The sequence below is a fragment of the Garra rufa genome, chromosome 18 (genome assembly GCF_049309525.1).
Source record: "Garra rufa chromosome 18, GarRuf1.0, whole genome shotgun sequence".
NCBI lineage: Eukaryota > Metazoa > Chordata > Actinopteri > Cypriniformes > Cyprinidae > Garra > Garra rufa.
The window spans coordinates 42,495,627-42,513,992 of NC_133378.1; positions in this window are offsets into that span (position 1 = coordinate 42,495,627).

The window sequence follows — 18,366 nt, forward strand, 5'->3', positions numbered from 1 at the left end:
ACACATTTACTATAGTTAAACCACAAATGAACCAAGGTTTTGCTACACTAAACATAGTTTATGAAAATGAAAATGACGATCGATTGGCTCCAAAAATGCATTAAATATAAAAATAAATAAATAAACTACTTTCATTCTTTCTGATTGCTTATGCTGGTATTTGGGCGGTAGTCTGATATTTGATTGGTTATGGCTGTGAGAAGTTGCGGTTTAGAGACAAGACCGGAGCACAGAGCGAAAATGGCTTCTAAAGCACCCAGCGATGTCTGGCAACACTTTGAAAAACTTGACGCAGCGCCACACTCGTCTACAACTCCACAACGAGTTCGATGCGTTACCATCTTGCACATAAACACAAAAAAGCAGATGATTCCGATGCCACTACCAGCAGTCAGACGAGCATAAGAGATTTGTGAGACAGAAATGTGACAAAGGCAGGGCAGAGAAGGTGACGCAGCTAATAGCAGAAATGACAGCAGAAGACTTGTTGCCTATTAGTTTTGTTGAAGGTGAAGGTTTTAAACGTTTAATGAATAACGTTGAGCCCCACTATACTGTCCTGTCGCGCAAAACGGTCACTGCAAGGATTGATGCTCTATACCCAGGGTCGTTCATGCGGACCGTGAAAGCTTTTGACATAATTAAATTTAAAAAAATGCAGAACGCTAATTTCTAATAACACAATTTATATCAAGCACACCAGGGTCAGCGTTTGGGTGCAATCTTCCGCATTTATACCGCATTTTTATACATATTTATGTTTTAAACCATGAAGGTGAGCCGATGGATATTACACAAGCAAAACAAAAACTGCGTAATATGTTAAAGTGAAAGTAAAAACAGCGCTTTCAGCATCTGACGTGCATATTCTCTCAGAGACAATGATACACGAATATACTTCATATGCTTAAAATTTATTTCCCTAATATTTCTCTTGTGCGCCGAACATAGGGAAAAAATAAAAAGAAACGTATTTTGTGTAGGCTTAAGGGTTGTTTAAAATAAAGCTCTTAATTTTCATTGATGACTGAATTATGGTTAGGGGTTGAGAAAGTCTTAATTATGATTTCAGGTTGTCTTAAATGTGGGGACTAAAAGACAAGAATTGCGATGAAACTTTATAAGGCTATCCATTGAATAAATATGAGCGCTGCACGTTTCAAAGTCAGCTGCGGCGCTGCTTTGTGTATCATTCTGATAGCGCCTCCTGCTGGAAGAGAATGATCTGACATTTTTAATCAGCTCGTATGTCTACTGTTGTCAAAAAGACCAATGTAAAAAAATCAATCCATGTTTTAAGCAGCAAACACGTAGAGTTGTAAATTTGAACTGATGGATCGACAAGATAATATGTTATACAAATGTAAACAATTAAGGCAGTAAATGTTAATTAGATGTAGAAAAAGCGCTTCAGCTTCACCTCATGCTGTTATTTCTTGTAAATGTTTACTGTAGACTGTGACGCAAACGCCCCGCCCCTTGCTTAAACTCCACCCCCAATTAATCAGTACTCGTTTCTCAAACCTGTGGATTAGTCGAAATGAAATATGAACAGAAATGCCCATCCCTAATTTTTTTCTCCTTTGCTTTATTTGTACAACTGTGCTGCCTTCATGATTTAATGCTTTCTAGGGCTGAATTAACAAAATCTGAAAAAAAGCAAACCTGCTCTGAAGTCCTGAATTAAATGATTTGCAATCTGCACTCCAAAGTTCCCATCTGAATCAATAGACTTGCAAACCTGCTCCAAAGAATCAAATGATTCACGATTCACAATCCGCTCCCAAAGTTTTGATGTTAATCAGATGATTTGCTATCTGCAGATCAGAGTTCTGATCTGAAATAAATGACTCACGAACCTGCTCCGAAGTCCCGATCTGAATCAAATTATTTGCCATTAGCATTCCAAACTTACGATCTGAATCAAATGATCTGCGTTCTGCGCTCCGAAGTTCCCATCTGAATTAGAAGATTCACAATACGTGTTCTGAACAATCGGCAACCATTCCTCAGAAAACAAGACTAATAAAATGCCATATTACCTTACCTCATTTGCATTCTCCAGTAAATGTATCTTGATTTAAGAATGTTTAGATATTTTTACTGGAAAACAAAACCAAATACAGATGAAGAACAACATAGCCATACTGTAGGTATGACGTTTTTTACTGGAAAGATATATTCAAATTGTTGACCTTAAATGATAACGTGTACTGTATTTGACATTCAAGACTATCAGCTGCACAAAGAATAAACAACAGTATGTAAATAAAAAAGAAAATAATGCAAATATCATATAGGCGCTAGAGATAACAGACGGGAATAATATCAGTATTCATTATGCAGTTTGCATTATAACAATTATGCAAAAAAAATTCACCAAAAATAAATATAACAAAAATAAACAACTATACTGTTGCTCACTTTCACACCTTATTGAAGTGACTGTATCTTGATGTCTTCCTGGAGAAACAAAAATGGACACAGACAAGAGCTGTAAAATGAATCTGGATCTGAAGTACAAAGATCTGAGGAGCAGCTCAGTGAAAGTATTTTATTTTAGATGCACAACCATAAACCCTGTATGCTGCATAGACTTCTATTGTAGAGCTAAAGTTAAAAATACTGTCTGTAACCTAACTCTAACCTACACACAACTTTTGTGTTTTGGGGTTTGTGTTGCTGAACTGTTTAAGAGAACTTTTAAAGATATGTATTATAATTGAAATCTATAGATGCAAATGCAGTAGATAACGTGTAATAAAATAAAAACAGTGTATATATTGTATGTTTTCTGGCCACTAGTATAAACACACTCTCTTCATTTAGTGTAAAAGAGGAAACAAACCTGAACAAAGAAGTAAAACACAGAAGGGAGTTCTTGTTTCCAGGAAACCCACAGATGGGAGGAGAAATGATCCGTGATATCAGTCTGTCCTGATAAAAGAAGAAACACAATCACTCCTGAACCACAACATCTACAGGTAGGAAACTCTGAGTTAACATTGTTACTGTTGTTTTAACATTACATTGATTATGATAGGATTGATATAACAGTGTTTTAGGTTACTTTATACTAAGTTTATTACAGTTCAGCTACAGAATGTCTGGATTTTGCACATTTTGTTTGTTATCTGAGCTTTTAAGTACTGTATACATTGCTTCTTTAAAACATAATGGAGGAAATAAACAAACTTAATAAAAAGGTTTCTTCACATCTGATTTCTCAATAAAACAAGCATAAGATTTATACAACACCTGAAAACTGAATGAATAAGCTTTCGATTGATGTATGGTTTTTAAGGATATGACTGTATTTGGCCGACATGTGTATTCTTTGGAAATCTAGAATCTGAGAGTGGAATAAAATCTAAATTTTGAGAAAAATAACCTTTAAAATGGTTAAAATAAATTTCTTAGCAATGCATATTACTAATCAAAAATTAAGTTTTGATATATTTACAGTAGGAAATGTACAAAATATCTTCACGGAACATGATCTTTACTTAATATCCTTAATAGGAGTTTGATTGGAGGTTTTGAAAAGAAGAAATAAAACAGAATAGTGTATACATTTTTTTAAAAAGTCATAATTTAATTTAATGTCATTGTACAGTATAACATTATATCAGTTAATGAAAATACATGCTTTACTGTAAATGCAATTTAATCTATAAAAACCTAAAATATCGCTTCAGGAGCTTCATGTGTGTATTTATAACTAATGGAGAATCTGATAAAGCAGAAATGACATGAAATGATCTTCTGGATCTGGTCAGATGTTCAGTGTCTGCATTATTGAGACTGATTTCTGTTTTTCCCTCAGAAATGGACAAAATCACATTTATTTCTCTTCTGCTCATGGATGAGTGACTGTTTAAACTATGCTTTTGCATTTTTTCATTTTGCATACTGTAAAATGTGCAAAATAATGAATGTAATCTATGATTTAATAGATTAGAATATGTTTTACAAGAAAATACAATTTCAGTCTTTGTACTTTTCATTTGACTAATCGAATTATATGTTACTTGTCATTCTTTGTAGTTAATTTTATGATAATATAATAATAATAATAAATATAATACATTTGGCTTCCTAAAAAAACAGCAGTATGAATGTGATGCGTTTCTATCACAACTACAAGAGATTTGTTCAGGCTGATGCAAAGAATTCAATTTGGTCACTGAAAATGGGTTGGAAATGCACCACATTCATTTACCTTTAACCCCTTAAGCTCTGGCCACGCCCTAGGACCCACCGGTGGGTCCGCAGGGGGGTCATCGTATTATTTTTAAAAAATCTATTAATTGTTAAGCACAAAACTAGACATATATGGTATTTTTTGAAAGCTTAGAACCTCTGCTTTCTTGCGAATCCCATGATATTTGCATTAATTTTACATAAAAAAAAAAAAATACAGTCTAAATTTGTTATTGCGCAACCTCCCCCCCCCCTCGAGAAAATCAGACAAATAATGATGTTTCATATTTATGGCACACAAACTCACTAAAAATAGACAAGTCATATATCAAATGAAAGCTCTTACTCTCAGGAATATAAATATGTACTTCACTTCTCAGATTTTTCACATTACAGTAAAATATCAAAGAATAATTTCAAAAGAATCACGAAAACTGAAATGACTCCTGTGAACAAGCCAACTTTTGCATCATATTTCTGCACTAATAACTACATCTGTGCTCACATACTAGCCTAAAATCCTATATCAACTTTTAGCTTAGGTTGTGTTCTTCAAAATGAGACCATTTCTGTCAGTTTATTCCGAAGTATATGGGTAGGGCGCCCTTTGGTGTGTCTACTGCTTTCAGAAATTGAAAAAAAATTACTAATGCAAAAGCACAATCGGAGATTCTTATGCCTCCTTTCAGTCAAAGCTAAATAACTTTTGCTTGGAAGATGTTATCAACAAAATTCTTTTTTCTCGTGTTTCCTGCCACCTTGTGGAATCAAAAGAAACTTTCTGCTGGGAAATAGACCAAACAGGTCCTAAATTACAGACTTGTAAATATCAACTAAAATCTCTTCAGCTCTGGCCACTCCCTTGGACCCACCGACGGGTCCACGGGGGGGGGTCATCGTATTATTTTTTTTAAATCTATGAACTGTGAAGCACAAAACTAGACATATATGGTATTTTTTGAAAGCTTAGAACCTCTGCTTTCTTGTGAATCCCATGATATTTGCATTAATTTTACATAAAAAAAAAAATACAGTCTAAATTCGTTATTGCGCAACCTCCCCCCCCCCTCGAGAAAATCAGACAAATGATGATGTTTCATATTTATGGCACACAAACTCACTAAAAATAGACAAGTCATATATCAAATGAAAGCTCTTACTCTCAGGAATATAAATATGTGCTTCACTTCACAGATTTTTCACATTACAGTAAAATATCGAAGAATAATTTCAAAAGAAACACGAAAACTGAAATGACTCATGTGAACAAGCAAACTTTTGCATCATATTTCTGCACTGATAACTACATCTGTGTTCACATACTAGCCTAAAATCCTATATCAGCTTTTAGCTTAGGTTGTTTTCTTTAAAATGAGACCATTTCTGTCAGTTTATTCCGAAGTATATGGGTAGGGCGCCCTTTGGTGTGTCTACTGCTTTCAGAAATCAAAAATGAATAATGTAAAAGCACAATTGGAGATTCCTATGCCTCCTTTCAGTCAAAGCTAAATAACTTTTGCTTGGAAGATGTTATCAACAAAATTCTTTTTTCCTGTGTTTACTGCCACCTAGTGGAATCAAAAGAATCCTCCTAAAGGAACATAGACCTAACTGGTCCTTATTTACAGACTTCTAAATAACAACTAAATTAAAACAATAATAATTTTTCTTACTTTTTCTTTGTGTTTATGACAATATTGTAAAAATATGAAATCCAAAATATGCAATATTTTACCCATGTTTTAAAACACTGAATATTTCCTGTCAAATGAGACCATTTTTATCAATTTATTCCAAAGTATGTGGTTAGGGCGCTCTTTTAAGTTCAGGTGTGTCTACTGCATTCAGAAAAAAAAAAAAGAGAATTAAAGGAGACTCCAATGCCTCATTTCAGTCAAAGCTAAATAACTTTTGCTTGGAAGATGTTATCAACAAAATTCTTTTTTTCCGTGTTTACTGCCACCTAGTGGAATAAAATGAGACCTCTTGAAGGAACATAGACCAAACTTTTCCTAATTTACAGATATATACATAAAAAAAATAATAAAAAAAATATATAAAAATCTGACTTTTTGACTGTGTTTATGACAATATTACAAACATATACAATACAAAATATGCAAAAATTTACTCATGTTTTAAAATTCAGAAAGTTTCCTGTCAAATGAGACCATTTTTATCAATTTATTCCAAAGTATGTGGTTAGGGCGCTCTCTTAAATTCTGGTGTGCCTAACTCTGAAAAAAATCCAAAATATGCTGCAGAGCTTAAGGGGTTAAAATGCACTCAGTGTTTTCTACTAAAGGTCCATTGAGAGCACTTTAGCAAACACAAACTCTGAGCTCTTGTGGATATAAAGAGTGTTGAGATGTGTGTGAATGTGTTTCTCCTCAGCTGTGGTCAGTTCATCTGCAGGCGCTCTGCGTCAGTATCACTTTGTCAATCAGACGATGAACTGGACTGAAGCTCAGAAATACTGCAGACAGAACCACACAGATCTGGTCACTATCAATGACATGCAAGAATAGAATGACATAAAACAGGCCATAGAGAGAGTGAACTCTAACGCAGAGCGTGTCTGGATTGGGCTGAGGAGCATGTGGGCGTGGTCTACGATTAACACAGCAATTGAGTATCGATATATGAACTGGTTTGATTTACATCCAAGACAACCAGAGGGAGACGGAGACTGTATTTGTATAAAAAATGATGGAAAATGGCATGATGAAAACTGTAAAACGAGTATGTATTTCATCTGCTACAATGGTGAGTTCAGCTGTAGTGATCACAACAATGACCATACGGAGTATTTCCATGTCCAATAATAACAAAACTTGTAAATGATGGACCATAATTGCATTAGTGGATTTGTCTTTTTGTCCTTGAGTGCATATTTTCTTTTTATTTGTGAGTTTAATTAATCTATGACTCAAAATCAATCTTAGACACATCTTTCTGTTTTAAAGGCAGCAGTAAAGAATTCATCCCTGTAACAAAAGAAAAGAATTGGACTGATGCTCAGGAATACTGCAGGCAGCATTACACAGATCTGGCAAGTGTGTGGAACCAGAGTGAGAATGATCAGATTAAAAACAAAATAACTTCATCTAATGAAGCCTGGATCGGTCTGCACAGACTCTGGGTTTGGTCAGACAGTAGCTCCTCCACATTCACACACTGGGAACAAAATGAACCCAATGCAAAAAATAACAGAGAGAGCATCTGCTCATCTATGGGTATCAAAGACCACCAAGGGCAATGGATAGATGACCTTTGTACAATGAGCTGTTCTTTTGTGTGTTATGATGATGAGTAAAGCAAAGTCACTCTCTCATCAACACACACTATTACAAACCAGGGTTGCAAAAGTGTGTTTTTACTAGGGCTGTCAGTTTGACACATTAACTTAATTAATTAGTTACGTGATTAAAAAAAATGTAACACAGTTACATTAGAATAGTAGGCAAGCTTTGTGACATTCTACTTCGTCTTTAATGGACGCTCTGTTGCTTAGTTACCTGAATTCTGTCAATGTTTAAACTGCCTTGTCAGTTAACATCATCTACATTTCGTTTAATTTGATTTCCTACCGTATTAAAGTCCCCATGAAATCAAAATTAAAGTTTTTTGGCTTTTAGTATGAATATATTAGCCTTAAGATTATCTAGGCAAGGCTAGGCAAGGGGAGTTTATTTATATAGCACATTTCATACACAATGGTAATTCAAAGTGCTGTACATAAAAGGAATTAAAATCATAATAGCATAAAAAATCATAAAAAATTTAAAATAATAATCACAACAATGAAAACAGAATTTAAGAACATTTAAGATGATTTAAAAAATTGATTTAAAATTAATACAGTAAAATGATTATACATAAAATAATGCAATCTGTTTGGACGTAGCACAGTGCTCACTCAATAAATGCACAACTGAACAGATGAGTTTTGAGTCTGCATTTAAATGTGGCTAATGTATTAGCACATCTGATCTCTTCTGGAAGCTGATTCCAACTGCGGGCGGCATAATAGCTAAAAGCGGATTCCCCTTGCTTTGTGTGAACCCTTGATATTACTAACTGACTCGATCCTAGTGATCTGAGTTGTCTGTTAGGTTTGTATTCAGTGAGCATATCTGCAATGTATGTAGGTCCAAGGCCATTGAGTGCTTTATAAACAAGTAAAAGTTCTTTAAAATCTATCCTAAACATAACTGGAAGCCAGTGTAAGGACCTAAGGCAGGGTTCCTCAAATCTTACCCTCGAGGTCCAATGCGCTGCAGAGTTTAGCTCCAACCCTGATGAAACTCACCTACCTGTGATTCTCTAATGATCCTGAAGACCTTGATTAGCAATCTCAGGTGTGTTTGATTAGGGTTAGAGCTAAACTCTGCAGTGCATTGGACCTCCAGGGTAAGATTTGAGGATCCCTGACCTAAGGACTGGTGTAATATGCTCTGATTTTTGGTTCTAGTCAGAATCCTGGCAGCAGCGTTCTGTATGAGCTGCAGCTGTCTAATGGTCTTCTTGGGAAGGCCGGTGAGGAGACCATTACAATAGTCTACCCTGCTGCTGATAAAGGCATGAACAAGTTTCTCCAAATCTTGACAGGAAACAAAACATCTAATTCTTGCAATGTTTTTAAGATGATAGTATGCTGATTTAGTTACTGCATTAACATGACTACTGACACTGAGGTCTGACTCCAGAATCACACCAAAATTCTTGACTTGATTTTTAGTTTTTTGACCCCTAGTGTCAAGGTATGCATTCACCTTATGAACTTCATCTTTGTTTCCAAATGCAATGACTTCCGTTTTCTCCTTGTTTAACTGTAAAAAGTTTTGGCACATCCAGCTGTTAATTTCATCAATGCATTGGCAGAGAGAGTCAATGGGGCTGTAGTCATTTGGCGATAAGGCTAGGTAAATCTGGGTATCATCTGCATAGCTGTGATATGCAATTTGGTTCTTTCTCATTATTTGACTTAGTGGGAGCATATACAGGCTGAACAACAGCGGCCCTAGAATTGAGCCTTGTGGGACTCCGCATGTCATGGACGTCCACTTAGACTTATGTTCTCCTATACTCACATAATAGCCTCTCCCTTCTAAGTACGACCTGAACCATTTGAGAATCATCCCAGAAAGCCCGACCCAGTTTTCCAGTCTATCTAAAAGAATGTTGTGATCGACAGTGTCGAACGCAGCACTGAGATCTAGTAGTACCAGCACTGATATTTTGCCAGAATCTGAATTTAGGCGAATATCATTTATTATCTTTATGAGCGCTGTCTCTGTGCTATGATGTTGTCTGAAGCCAGATTGGAAATGGTCCAGGTATCCATTTGAGTTTATGTAGTGATTCAGCTGATTGAAAACAACCTTTTCAATAATCTTGCCTATGAAAGGAAGATTTGATATTGGTCTATAGTTGCTCAATATGGTGTTATCAAGATTTCTTTTTTTCATAAGGGGCTTAACAGCTGCAGTTTTCAGGGAGTTTGGAAAAGTCCCAGAGAGAAGTGAGGTGTTCACCACTTTTAAAAGATCTGCATCTAAACAGTTTAGCACACTTTTGAAAAAAGATGTGGGAAGTGTGTCGAGGTGGCAGGTTGATGATTTGAGGTGCTGTACTGTTTCTTCCAAAATGTTGCTATCGATTGCTTCAAAAGTAGACATAGTGACTTCTTTTTGAAATTGCGGTCTGACCTCTGCATAACTTGAGGGTGTGCTAATTGTCTTTCTGATATTATTGATCTTCTCAGAAAAGAAGGAAGCAAACTCATTGCACTTGCTGTCGGAGAGCAGTTCACTAGGGATCTGACTAGGGGGGGTTTGTTAGTCTCTCAACGGTAGCAAAAAGAGTGCGAGTGTTGTTTAAGTTGCTGTTTATAATGTTAGAGAAGAACATTTGTCTAGCTTTACCTAGTTCAACATTGAAAGCATGAAGGCTGTCTTTATAGATGCTATAGTGAATTTCAAGTTTCGTCTTCCGCCACATCCGCTCAGCTTTCCTGCATTGTCTTTTCATACTCTGTACTGCTGTTGATTTTCTCCACTGCGATTTCTGTTCGCCAGAAATTCTGATTTTTACAGGTGCGATGTCATCAATGACATTCTTAACTTTTGAGTCAAAGGACTCCAGGAGAAGATCAACAGAGTCTGCAGAAATGCTTGGCATTGAAGATATAGCCTTCATAAATAGCACACTCGTGTTATCGTTAATGCATCTCTTTCTGACAGAGACTGATCTAGATTCATTAGGAGCAGAGATCAATATATCAAAGAAAATACAGAAGTGATCAGATAGTGCTACATCCTTGATAACAGTGGATGAAATGTTTAGACCCTTACTGATGAGTAAATCAAGAGTGTGTCCACGATTGTGTGTGGGCCCATGCACATGCTGAATCAGGTCAAACGTGTTCAAAACCGTTATTTCTTTTGTGGTTTTGATTTCTGCATTTTCTATGTGAACGTTAAAATCCCCTGCAATAGCAAAACAGTCAAACTCTGAACAAATCATTGATAGCAGTTCTGTGAACTCTTCAACAAAGGATGGAGAGTATTTTGGGGGCCTGTAAATAATGATAAACAGAATGCGTGGAGCACCTTTCAGCACAATCCCTAGATATTCAAAAGACATGTACTGACCAAATGACACTTGCTTGCATTGATAGACATCTTTAAAAAGAGCAGCTACACCACCACCTCTTCTGACCGCTCTGCAGACACTCATGAAAGTGATTTATTTTTTAGTGAGCGAATGTTTAAAAATGCTAGCTTGATGGCATTACTTTTTGTCTCTAGAGCAATCTTGGTTTTGATGCAGAATAGGCCTCAGATTAGATGGGTCAACCGTACGGCTTGAGACGGCCTTAGACTTTCTATCACATATTAAAACAGAAATAGGGAAAACTACAGGCACACTGGGTTCCCGCTTGTTCTGTAAACATTGCTGAGTGTTGCTGTTACCGTAGCGGGGACCCGACACATATCACTGAGAGCTGTTATCAGTTGTTTTTGGTTCACTCACAGCAGATGCAGGAGGGTTTGGGACCTGGCGTTGTGGCAGCGGCCGGAGAGCTCTCACAGGTGGAGGAGGGCGAGCTGGACCCACAGGCTTTGGTGGTTGTGGTGCCCGCCGTTTTTTAGTTGATAACTGGGGGCTTGCAGCAAAAGAGTGGGAGAGTCTGGTTCCAGCATATACCAGTTCCTCCATTTTCTGTGAGAAGCTTAGAAGTGGAGATGCTGGAGAGAGGGATAATGTGTCTGGTGAATGGAGCTCTGGTGTTTCCAGTGGCTGAAAAATGTTGTTGTCCTGGCTTCCCTGGCTGTTTACCAGAAAGTCGTCCTACGGTGCTGAGTCTTGGAGCTGTTGCAGTACGTCACAGTCTGTCTGTGATAAGCTCTGTGAGCAGGACTCAGCCAGGAAAGTGTCCATAAGCAGTGCTTGTTGTGACTGCGTGGCGTTGTCAGTGTCCTTGTGGGTTGTGTTGGCCACATGATGACTCTGAAGCTGATAAGATGTCCTGTCGTCACTTTGTCCAAGTGTGTGTGTGCCATTCATGTTGGGTAGACTGGCACATTCCACTGATGGATGCCGGAGTGAAAAATAGATGTTGTCCTTAAGCACTCTCGCACCAAGTTTGTTTGGGTGGAGGCCGTCCAGTTTGAACAGTTGTCTATGGCCCCAGAAAAGGTTGAAGTTGTCAATGAAGTTGACTCCTTTTAGACTGCAGGTTCTTTGTAGCCAGGTATTCAGTCCGAGCAACCGTGAAAACATGTTAGTTCCCCTTGCTGGGAGTGGTCCACTGATGAACGACTGAACTTCAAGTCTTCGAAGTGTTTCAATGAATTCACCAAAATCCTTCTTTAGGAGTTCTGACTGCTCTTTCCGAATATCGTTCTTTCCCACATGGATGATGATTCGATTTGCAGTCTTGTGTTTCATTAGAATGTTCCGAAGTTCCTTGTTCACATCAGAGACGGTTGCTTGAGGAAAGCAGCATTTAGTTGTAGTTCTGCTACTTATATTTCTGATAATGGAGTCACCCACTATCAGTGTCTGCTCGAACTTGCACGCATGTTTGTAGCGATGTTAGCGGCAGGCTGATACGATCCATGTTCAGTCACATTTGGGGATTCCTCACCCACATTCATTAATGCTTCAAATCTGTTTTAAAGCAGTATAGGGGGTGGTAAAACACCAGTTTTTGCCAGCCTTGTCATAGCTGTATCTTGGGTAGAGGATGCTACCGCAGCAATACGAGATACTCTTGATAGTCTGATGTCTCGAGTGCCTTTGGGTCTCGCTCCCTGTTTGTGCCATCGATTTGTGTGTCGATCAGTTTTGGCTTGTTCCTCTACATTTCTAAACTGTCGATATTGACTAGATTCACAGGACTCACCGGCTGTATGCTGAGGGGGTCCGTGATGATGATCTTCTGTGTGTTCCGCCTGTTTTGGAAGTCCAGCAAGTAACTTTGTTTCTAAAACCACGATCCTTTGTAGAAGTCTGTGGCAGTTTGTGCAGCAAGTAGATTCCAGAAGAGGCATTTTTCTTTCTTGTCTGTTGAAAGTAGGCAGCTGTGTTTTCCGTCTCCGGAATGTAAGCTGCTGGCACTGGGAGGCAAAAAGTCTCCTTTTTCGTAATGTTTGTATCAAAAATGTGTTGTCAGAGTACTGTGCTGATATGCTGAAGTTAAAATCTTAGAAAAATATGAGAAAAGTTCATAAACAGGGAGCAAAGCGCGGAGCAGTAAGCAAAAGCGGAAGCTTTTGTCTTGATGTTAATTTATGGACTGGATTGGTGTGGATTATAGTGATCAGCTGTTTGGACTCTCATTTTGACGGCACCCATTCACTCCAGAGGATTTATTGGTGAGACAGTGACGGAATGACACACTTCTACAAATCTGATGAACATTTCTGGGTGAACTATATTAAAAGACAAGAACAAATGAGAATATTTTTGTTGTAGTCATATAAACATAAACTCACGTCATTCCGTTCCATTTCTCAGAAAACAAGACTAATAAAATGCCATATTACCTTACCTTATTTGCATCTCCAGTAAATGTACCTTGATTTGAGAATGGTTAAATATTTTACTGGAAAACAAAAACAAATACAGATGGGACGTCTTATTACTGGAAAGATATTTAAATCACTGGAAAACTATCTGACCATAAATAATCATGTGTACTGTTTTTGACATTCATGACTATCAGCTGCACAAAGAATGAACAACAATATGTAAATAAAAAAGAAAATAATTCAAATATCACACAGGTGCTGGAGATAACAGAGGCAGGGAGTACGGGAATAATGTCAGTATCCAATAAACAAGTATGCAAAATAATTCGCCAAAGATAAAATATAACAAAAATAACCAAATGTACAATGTTGCTCTTTCAGACCTCAGCTGATTCTTTTTCACGCCTCATCGAAGCGACTTTATCTCAGATGTTTTCCTGGAGACACAAAAATGGACAGATACAAAAGTTTAGAGCTGTAAAGTAAATCTGTAGCTGAAGGACAAACATCTGAGGAGCAGCTCAGTCAAAGTGTTTTATTTTAGATACACAACCATAAACTGATGACACACACACACCCTCTATGCTGCATTGACTTCTGTTGTAGAGCTAAAGTTAAAATTATGTTTTGGTGCTTGGTTTGGTGTTTGTAAGTGCTGCTGAACTGGAGAAGAGAACTTTATGTATTATAATTGAAATCTACAGATGCAAATAGATAAAGTGTAATAAAATAAAAACAGTGTATATTTAGGATGTTTTCTGGCCACTAAGTATAAACACACACTCTCTCATTTAGTGTAAAAGAGGAAACAAACCTGAACAAAGAAGTAAAACACAGAAGGGAGTTCTTGTTTCCAGGAAACCCACAGATGGGAGGAGAAATGATCCGTGATATCAGTCTGTCCTGATAAAAGAAGAAACACAATCACACCTGAACCACAACATCTACAGGTAGGAAACTCTGAATTAACATTGTTACTGTTGCTTTAACTTTATATTGGTTATAATAGGATTGATTTAACTGTGTTTTATACTTTATACGAAGTTTATTACTGTTCAGCTACAAATTGTGGGATTTGCACATCTGAGCTTTTAAGTATACGTGGCTTTTTTTTAAACATAATGGACAAAATAAACAAACATAAAGAAACTTTAAAAGTAACTTAATATAAAGGTTTCTTCACACCTAATTTCCCAATAAAACAAGTGTGTCCTAAATTTGAGTTATTGCATGAGTAAAACAAGAAAATAAAAGTGAATTGTGACCCAGTCATAATTATTTTTACAGTCATATTTTATACAACATCTAAAAGTTGAAAAAAATAAGCTTTCCAATGATGTGTGGTTTGTTAGGATAGGACAATATTTGGCCGAGATACAACTATTTGAAAATCATAATATTGAGAAAATTGCCTTTAAAGTTGTTAAAATAAAGTTCTTAGCAATGCATATTACTAATCAAAAATCAAGTTCTGATATATTTACGGTAGGAAATGTACTAAATGTCTTCATGGAACATGATATTTACTTAATATCCTTAATATGAGTTTGAAAACAATTGAGTTTTAAAAGCAGAAATAAAACAGTATACTGTTAAAAAAAAAAGGCATAATTCATAATGGAGAAAAAAAACCTGTTTAACTGGTTTACAGTAAGTTCCCTAAGTAAGCAACCGTTGTAAATTTAACCGGGCACTTCATGTCATTGTAGAGTATAACATTATATCACTTAATGAAAATACCTGCTTTACTGTAAATGCAACTTTAATCTGTAAAACCTAAAATATCGCTTCAGGAGCTTCATGTGTGTATTTATAACTGATGTAGAATCTGATAAAGCAGAAATGACATGATCTGATCTTCTGGATCTGGTGAGATGTTCAGTGTCTGCATCATTTATTGAGACTGATTTCTGTTTTTCCCTCAGAAATGGACAGAATCACATTAATGTCTCTTCTGCTCACAGGTGAGTGAGTGTTTAACTAGTGCTTTTGCACTTACTACTGTAAAAAAACTAATGTAATATATTATGAAATAGTTATATTTTTCTGGCATTAGAATATGTTTTACAAGAAAACACATTTCAGTCTACTTTTCATTTGACTAATGTGTTACTTGTCGTCCTTTGTAATCTTTTTTTTATTTTTTTTTACTTATCGGCAATTTCTGAGTAAAATCACTTTAGAGTAAATCCTACAGCAATTTTTTGGTGTAATAATAATAATAATTAATAATAATAATAATGTATTGAAATATAATACACTTGGTTTCCTAACAGCAGAGTGAATGTGATGCGTTTCTATCATAAGTAAAAAAACTCAAGTTCAGGTTGATGCAAAGAATCCAATTTGGTCACTGAAAAGGGGTTGAAAACTATGGAAGCCTGTTTCTGCTACTTAATAAAAACAGGTAATTGCGACGTTTTATCTCACAATTCTGGCCTTTCTTCACTATTGCAAGTATACATCTCGCAATTCTGCCTTTTTTTCTCAGAGCTGTGAGATATAAATGCACAATTGCTAGATATAACGTCAGAATTGCGAGATATAAAGTAAGAATTGTGAGAAATAAAGTCAGTATTGACTTTGTATCTAGCAATTCTGACTTTATAACTCGCAGTTGTAAGTTTGTTTGTATCTCACAATTCTTTCTAAGATACAAAGTCAGAATTGTGAGATATAAACAAAATTACAATTGCGAGTTATAAAGTCAGAATTGCTAGACAAAATGTCAGAACTGCGAGATATAAACTTTATATAGAAAACATTTATAGAGAAAAAAAGTTATATAAAGATTTGAAGAGTTTTTTCTCGCATTTGCCAGTTTGTATCTCGCAATTCTCAGAATCATGAGATATAAACTTAATTTCCCAGAATTGTGAGTTTATATATCTCAGTTCTGATTGTGAGAATTGTGAGAAGTTGCAAAAACGGGCTTCCATAGGAAACACACCACATTCATGCATTTACCTTTAAAATGCACTCAATTTCTTCCAATAGAGGTCCTCCGTCTATAAAAAGTTACTTTAGCAAACAAACTCTGAGCTCTTGTGGATGTAAAGAGTGTTGAGATGTGTGTGAATGTGTTTCTCCTCAGCTGTGGTCAGTTCGTCTGCAGGCGCTCTGCGTCAGTATCACTTTGTCAATCAGAAGATGAACTGGACTGAAGCTCAGAGATACTGCAGACAGAACCACACAGATCTGGTCACTATCAATGACATGCAAGAACAGAATGACATTAAACACGCCATAGAGAGAGTGAACGGCGGTGCTGAGCGTGTCTGGATTGGGCTGAGGAGCACAAACACATGGAAATGGTCTCTGAGTGACCCTGTCTTCAACAGTGGAGGAGATTTACTGAATAAAAACTGGGAAAAATTTAAACCAAAAGGAAATGGAGACTGTGTTTTTATGAATAATAATGGAAAATGGAATGAAAGCAACTGTAGTATGACAAAGCATTTCATCTGCTATAATGGTGAGTTCAGTAAGTGATCACAACACAGAAATGTGCTTAAAAACTATAGATCCTTTTTTAATCCATAAGCCATAAATGAGAGACATAATTGTTTTTGGTTAATAATAGCAGAAATTACAAAAGTATCGAATCAATATCAGACAAATGTCATTCTCTTTTTAAAGACAGCAGTAGAAGATTCATCCCTGGACAAGAGCAAAAGAATTGGACAGATGCTCAGAAATACTGCAGACAGTATCACACAGATCTGGCCAGTGTGAGGAATGACAGTGAGAATGATGAGATTAAGAAGATCATAATAGACAAACTCAAAGAGCCTAAAGAAGCCTGGATCGGTCTGCACAGACTCTGGGTTTGGTCAGACAGTAGCTCCTCCACATTCACACACTGGCTATCTGGTGAACCCGATGAAAAAGATAACAGAGACAGCATCTGCACATCGTTGGGTATCAAAGACCACCAAGGGCAATGGACAGATGAACCTTGTACAAGGAGCTGTTTTTGTGTGTGTTATGATGGTGAGTAAAGCAATCGTCTCTCCAGTAAGTCACTTTCTCATTAACACACTATTAAAAATAAAAAAGTGATGCTTTAGAAGATCCATTTTTTGGTTTGCCAAAAAAAAATTTTTCAGTGAATAGTTTAAGAACTTCTTCTTCTTTTGAGTGAAGAATATTTTTATAAACCAAAGAATTTCTTATTTTTTTAATCTCAAACCACAATGAACCTTTTTGGAATGGAAAGGTTCTGTTGAATGTTAAATGATCAGTATCAATAAAACTATCTTCGATTGTGTTCCAAACATGAATGAATTCCTTATGTGTTAGAATGACATGAGAGGAATACATTTAAAATTTTATGTAAACTACCCATTTAGCAAAATAAAATTATCTGAAGTAATAATAATAAAACTTATTTTACTACAGCTACCACGTCAAGATTTCTCATTATTATATAGTTTAACCTAATGTACTAAATAGCTAAAACTATAAACTAACTAGGCTTGTAGTAAAAAAAAATTAAAAAGCAAACTATTTTTTTTTAGTGATTACTGGAGTTCAAGCGCATTTACGCATATGCGACACTGGACCACAAAACCAGTCATAAGGTTAAATTTTACAAAACTGAGATGTATATATAATATGAAAGCTCATTAAATAAGCTTTCTATTGATGTATGGTTTGTTAGGATAGGACAATATTTGGCCGAGATACATCTATTTGAAAATCTGGAATCTGAGGGTGCAAAAAATCTAAATACTGAGAAAATCACCTTTAAAGTTGTCCAAATTAAGTTCTTAACAATGCATATTACTAATCAAAAATTACATTTTGATACATTTACAATAGGAATTTTACAAAACATCTTCATGAAACATGATGTTTACTTAATTTCCTAATGATTTTTGGCATAAAAGAAAAATCAATCATTTTGACCCATGCAATGTATTTTTGGCTATTGCTACAAACATACCCCAGCGACTTAAGACTGGTTTTGTGCTCCAGGGTCACATATAAGCAAAAAGACATAGCAAGTTTTTTTTTTTTTTTTTTGCAAACACAGGGCGTTTACCATTGAAATATTATGTTTTGTAGCATTTCTAACTGTTATAGCATCAGTTGTTTTCCAGGTTTTGTGAAGTTTAGT